General features: G+C 38.8%; 1 protein-coding gene across 2 annotated transcripts in view; it reads right to left on the reverse strand.

Annotated features, from left to right (window-relative positions):
* PRPF39 (pre-mRNA processing factor 39) overlaps window positions 1–5,070 on the reverse strand; it is a 30,486-nt gene extending 25,416 nt beyond the window's left edge. For both annotated transcript variants that reach the window (XM_015597728.2, XM_006922694.3), the window contains exon 1: window positions 4,921–5,070. The gene's annotated coding sequence lies outside the window, so the exon portion shown is untranslated. The remainder of the gene's footprint in view (window positions 1–4,920) is intronic.
* Between the last annotated feature and the right edge of the window lie 930 nt (window positions 5,071–6,000).

Below are 6,000 nucleotides of genomic sequence, written 5' to 3' on the forward strand. Positions count from 1 at the left end.
TTCCTAGCATCTGGTGTTGCCGTTGAGAAAATTTGATGCCATTTTTATTCTTCATCCTCTATATGTGAACTGTTTTTTTCTCCATGAAAGCGTTTAGGATCTCTCTTCGTCTCAGGTGTTCTGAAATTCTACAATGATGTACCTTAAGATGAGTGCCATTCATCCTGCAAGGCAGTCACTCAGAAGGCCTATTTTAATCTAGATATTTATGTCTTTCAATCCTTATGTTCTATATTTATTATTTATTTGATAATTCTCTCTTTGGTTTTCCCTTTTATCTCTCTTTAACTCACAGTGCTCACATGCTGGACCTCTCAGATTGATCCTCTACTTTTCTTATCTTTTCCACATTTTTTTCTTTATCCCTCTGACTCATTCTATTCTTGAGACATCCCCTCTTACTGGGTTTTAAATATATGAATCAAATTTTTAATTTCCATTTTTAATTCTCTGAATAATCCATTTTATAGTCTCCTATTCCTGTCTCTCTGGTGCAATATCTCCTGTTATTTTCCTATAATTTACTTTAAATTTTATTCTATTCTCAGCATTGTCTCTTCTGAATACTTTTTAACTATTTGGATCTCTCAAGAAGAGTGATCTTCAAATTCTGTTCAAGAAGTGTAAGGCATCACAAAACAAATTAGAAACTAGACAACTTGTGGGCCTCAGTGCAGGACGGCATTCTGTTGGAGGGAACCCACTAAATGTCAGTGTTTTATATCATTTCCTTTGGGTTAAATTTTCTCAAAGAGAATGCTTCAATTTAAAAATACATAAGGAAGGCAACAAACATTCTGGGAGAAAAGAAGACAAACAGGGCTAGTGATCTCACTATTCAATATAGAAACTTTCATTCGATTTCCTATTTTAATTAATACGCTTCACCCCTGCCCAATCTCCCAACAGCTGTGCCAAAACTTTAATGGTTCCACTCTCTTCAAATAATAAACACCCAGTTTTTTGCTGACTATACTAGATGAAGAAGGAAAATTTCGGGTCTAAACTACACCAGACTTTCAACCAATCCTCCAATTTTTAGTTCCACTCAGCACTCTCATCTTCAGAGGCCTTTAGTACCTAATTCCTGAGCCTCTCTGGGGTTTTTTGGGAAGATCCATCATGTTCCTTATTAACTTCCCTCTCAGCAGACACAGCTAAACACAGAAAAACGAAAACCTAAGTTAATCAGTTAAAACTAGTCCATCCATTTTCTTCCAAAATGTTCTCATCTGCTGATATCTCCTCCTGTTCTTTGGGTTTATACTTTATTATTATTTATTTTACTGAAACTAGGCATATAAATTATTGTATGCTAAACTTTCATTTAACATTTTCATTTCCTTGTGTAAAAATATTCGTTCAATACATAGAGATTGATTTTTGTGTGTCAGACACTATTGTCCCAAGCACTGGAAATTTAGCTATGAACAAAATAAAGCCCCTGTTCTCAAGGAGCTGACATTTTCGTGTCGAGATAGAAAGATTAAAAAAAAAAAAAAGTAAAGTTTACAATACGTACATGGTATCAAGTGCTAAGAACAAAAGAGCAAATGAGGTAAGAAAGCCAGTCATGCATATTATCTGGAAAAAGAAAATTCCAGGCAGCAGAAAGAGCACATTGAGATAGTGCTTGTTTGGCATGTTCACAGAAACATAGATCAACATGAAAGGCAGTATGGTTGAATATGCTTATACAATCCTCAGTTTGGTTTGAGTTCTAAAATTTGGCTTTCCTAAGTATATCCCAGTAAACACCCTCACGTAAATTTTTTAAATGCTATTTCCCTTGGGTTATATTCTCAAAATTCAATATACCAGCATCTAGTATAAACCTTAAAATTAATCACAGCTTTGACCTACCAATATCACTTCTAGAATTTTCTCTTAAAGAAATAATGATGACTCGGCAAATTATTATAAGTATTAGATTAACAAAGTTGCCGATAAGAGAAATATAAAAAATAAGTGACATTTCTATAATTAGAAATAATTATTTTTAAAGGCTATTTGAAAGAATTAATCATGAACAATGGTGGTCTCCACAATTTTTCTTAAGAAAATAACCATTATGTTGGTATACTGTGGAATCCAGCCCGTATCACTCCAATGAAAATATTAATTTCTCATAATGACCTTGTGGCCACATCCAGGTCGGTCAGTCTTTATCCTACTAGATCTCTATTAATCAATCCTCCATTTCCTTTTTTAAATTCTTTATACCTTGAAGTAAATCTATTATGTACCAACCTCCCAATCCCCTCACCTCATTTCTAATTTTCCTTCCTTTTTGCTGTCAAAGTTTTGTTTTCTATCTCTATTATAGCACTACTTTAATCGCTGAAATACATAACCATTATCCTTTCCTTAGTCACAATGGATGAAGTATCTCTGCTCCTATAAAAAGTCAAACACTGAATTCTTGACTTGGATCACTTCTTCCAACCATTTTCGCAAGATAGTTGCTTCTTAATCACTGCTCTCTACTTTTAATCAGTTTTCTTCTCAGGACCATAAGAATTAGTAGCACCCAAGATTTTGTCCTCAGCTCTCACATTTTCTCATTCAACACACTCCTAAAGCTGATAATGTCCTCCTCTTTGAAATACTTTCTTGACTTAGTTTCCAGATCACACTATCTCCTGGTGTTAATCCTACCTCACTATCAGTCCTACTCCTAAGTGACAGCTTCCTGACAGACTGGGTACTCCTCTTCCACGTTATCTTTTAATGTTAGAGTGCCCCAAGATTTAGTCTTTAGTCATCTACTTTTCTCTATCTCCATTAACTCTCAATCTCAGTATAATTAAATACTAATTATATGCCAATTCCAAATTTCTATCTCCAGCCCAGACCTCTTTTCCAAATCCCAGGTTCATATATCCAATTGGTACATGACATCATCTGGACATATGCAGTCATTTCAAATTATAAAATGTCCCTAAGTGAACTCCTGATCTCTCCCCAAAAACCCATTCTACCCATGGCCCTCCCTATCCTTCCTTCCAGTTGCTCAGACCAAAAATCCTGGAGTCATCCTTGACTCTTCCTCCCTTTCTCTCACATGCAAATTTATTCAGAATCCTACTTCTTACAATCCTGTTCAACCCACTCATCTCTTACCTAGAAAATGGCCACAGAGGTATTCAAAATCATACCAGTGGTTACTCTTTTCATAAACAGAGTAACACATAAAAATACAAAGACATCGCTACGGACTGAGAGTTAGTTGGAGTAATACAAGTCAACCAGCTTTGCAATTTATAAGTTACTCTGTGCCTCATCAGATAAGTCCATTTTTAAGACTCAAGTTGTTAAGAAAAGAGACTATCATAACCACTTGTTTTAGCAACTGTATTCAGAGGTTAAGTAGAATAGTCACAGATTGACCTTTTTTAAGTTTTCACACATTAAAAACTTATTAGGTTCCAGGAACTGGGATGGATGGATGGATAGATATAGATAGGTAGATATTTGCATAAATGTCTGCATCACCTTCGGGTTTTTGGGGGGAAAAAAATCATCATTTGGCTGGAACTACTACTTTCTCCTTTGGCTATTAAAATAAATCCTATGCTTTATGTGGAATTGTTAACATACCACAGAAGGTTGTTCTTTCACTTGAAAAACACACACCCCATATTTTGTTATTTGATTTACAAAATTCTTTTTCTTAGTCAACTATAGCTAAGCAAGTAAAAAACAGTACCAAATACCAATGACACTAAAAATTTTCTGCTTTTCAATTCTCACTTTAAATATCTCTTCACACCTACTAACTAGAATAATTTGATCAACCCCTAATTATTTAAGAGTTCACAATCTAAGAACTAGTCTTCTTTAGCAGAATTCCTTTCATTCGCCTTTTCCATACCAAAGGCTGAATAATGGAAGAGTGGAAACTTTTGCAACTCTACAATGAAGCTATAAGGGGGAGGGTGTGGGGAATACCTGACAGTAGTTGCCTGGTTTTTTTTTAAATCCACTTAAACGCTCACAGGGCCCCAAACACTTAAGTTCCAACAGAAGCTTCATACTTCCATCTATGAGGCTTGCATTCTTAACTTTCAACCTTGCCAGATATAGAAAAGTTTAAAATACTTCTTAACAGATTAGATCAATTGCCAAATAACTTTAAGACCTTAAAGAGAAGGCAACATGAATATCGAACTAAAAAGTAAGTTTAATAGCATAAAATAATGTGGTATTATGGTATCACCAATCATACATTAAAAGCAGTACTACTTTAAAGTACTATTTATTAACTTAAAGATGTAATTTTACTGTGAGAAAAACATCAGTATTGGTTTCTGTCTACAAAAGGTAAACATTATTCTTAAATCAATTTCATTAAAAGATTCTACTAGGATTTTTAATGTTTACTTTTTCTGCTTTTATCCTATCTTGTCAAAAAGCTCTGGTAGATCTCTGGGTGCTTGACTCAGGGTCCCAAAGGAGTGGCTTATGCAGTCAGAACGCAGAACGCGTTTCACGAGAAGCCTAAAAGCTTTAACAGAATTTGTATTATATTCTCCCAGACTTCTGGAGAATACTACTGAACCCCTTCCACTTCCAGTCGTCCCAGCCACAATGGTTTCCAGGTCTCGGGGAAGCAAGTGCTTCAGACTTACTCTCAAATCTCTTCCTAAATCAAGGTGTGGAGGCCCACATTTCCCTGCCAGTCATAAAGCACCCATAGGAGAAACGTCTGGTCTAAGAAAAGAATCCTCGCACTGCTCCACCCAACAGGTGGGAAGGAGAAAAGAATGGACAGCTGGGCGCTGAGGCCAGGCAAGGCCGCAAACAGGGCGGGAGAGAGAGGCCGCGGCCCAAGAGAGGCCTGAAACAAGGCGAGCCCCTTCACGCTCAGCCTATCACCCTCTTCAGCTAATTCCAAGGCGCCCACCCACCCCTGCTGACCTGACGATGGATGCGACGCAAAGACATGAGCCGCAGTCTGGGCCAACAGAGCCGACGATGGCACTTCCACAGTCTCAGTCCCCACAGCCGCCGCAAGAAAGCCGCCAGCGCCACGGCCGCCTCGTCGAGAGTGCGGCGCGCATGCGCCGGTGTTCCAGGAGGCGAAGGAGTCACGTGGCTGCGCGGCGCGCAGGCATGACCTCCCGCAGGGTCCAAGAGACAACCCTGTCCTGGCCCCGCCCTGGCCCCGCCCTGGCCCCCGCCCGGCCCCACCCGCCAGCACCGAAGGCGGGGCCGCAGATCCTGCTCAGTTTCCCGGCTCTGTGTGGATTTCCCAAGCCTAAAGAGTGTTTAGGGCCTTTCATACCCCTGATCACAAATGCAGACAGCGTCCAGCCCCCGCCCAAAGAAAAATATTACTGAGAAAATCTAAAGTTTCCTAACAATTGTTGAGGCTTTACCCCTCTACCTAAAAATGGACAGAAATTCATCCTTAAACCCCCAAATCTCAAAAGGGTATATGGACACGCTCCACTCAGGTTACCTGAAGAGTAAACAATAGTGGAGTTAGGGGCTTAAGGAACTGAATATTAGAGGTGTAGTGACCTCACCTTTAGAAACAATAGGTTAAGGATAAGACATGGTACATGCTAACCGCCATGTCTCACTTCTAGTTAGTTATCTGCTAAAAATTTATTAACTAGAGGGATTTACTGGCCGGATCACTGCCTATAGGTACAAAATATTTTAACAATGACGCATTCTGCTTCTGTACCCCTGCTTGCTTACCCACCTCTTAGTTATCAGTTAATGAATGGAGGAGATATAGTCTTTTGTGTAAAAATTAAGGATGTTGGGGATGGAATCGAGGGCTTAAAACCTTTGTGCCCCTGCGTCTCGGGGCTGCTCCTTGGCAAGGACAGCCGCCGGCTAATAAACTGTCTCTTGGATTAGAGCACTCCAGTTGGGCCTAGTTATTTCGGTCACAACAGAGGGATATGTAAAATTATCCTCTGGAATTGTGTTGCCAGTCTTAGCAATCTTCTTCAGTTGTACTTTTATCACTTAAAAAATAACTTC

Source organism: Pteropus alecto, unplaced genomic scaffold (assembly GCF_000325575.1).
Source record: "Pteropus alecto unplaced genomic scaffold, ASM32557v1 scaffold38, whole genome shotgun sequence".
NCBI lineage: Eukaryota > Metazoa > Chordata > Mammalia > Chiroptera > Pteropodidae > Pteropus > Pteropus alecto.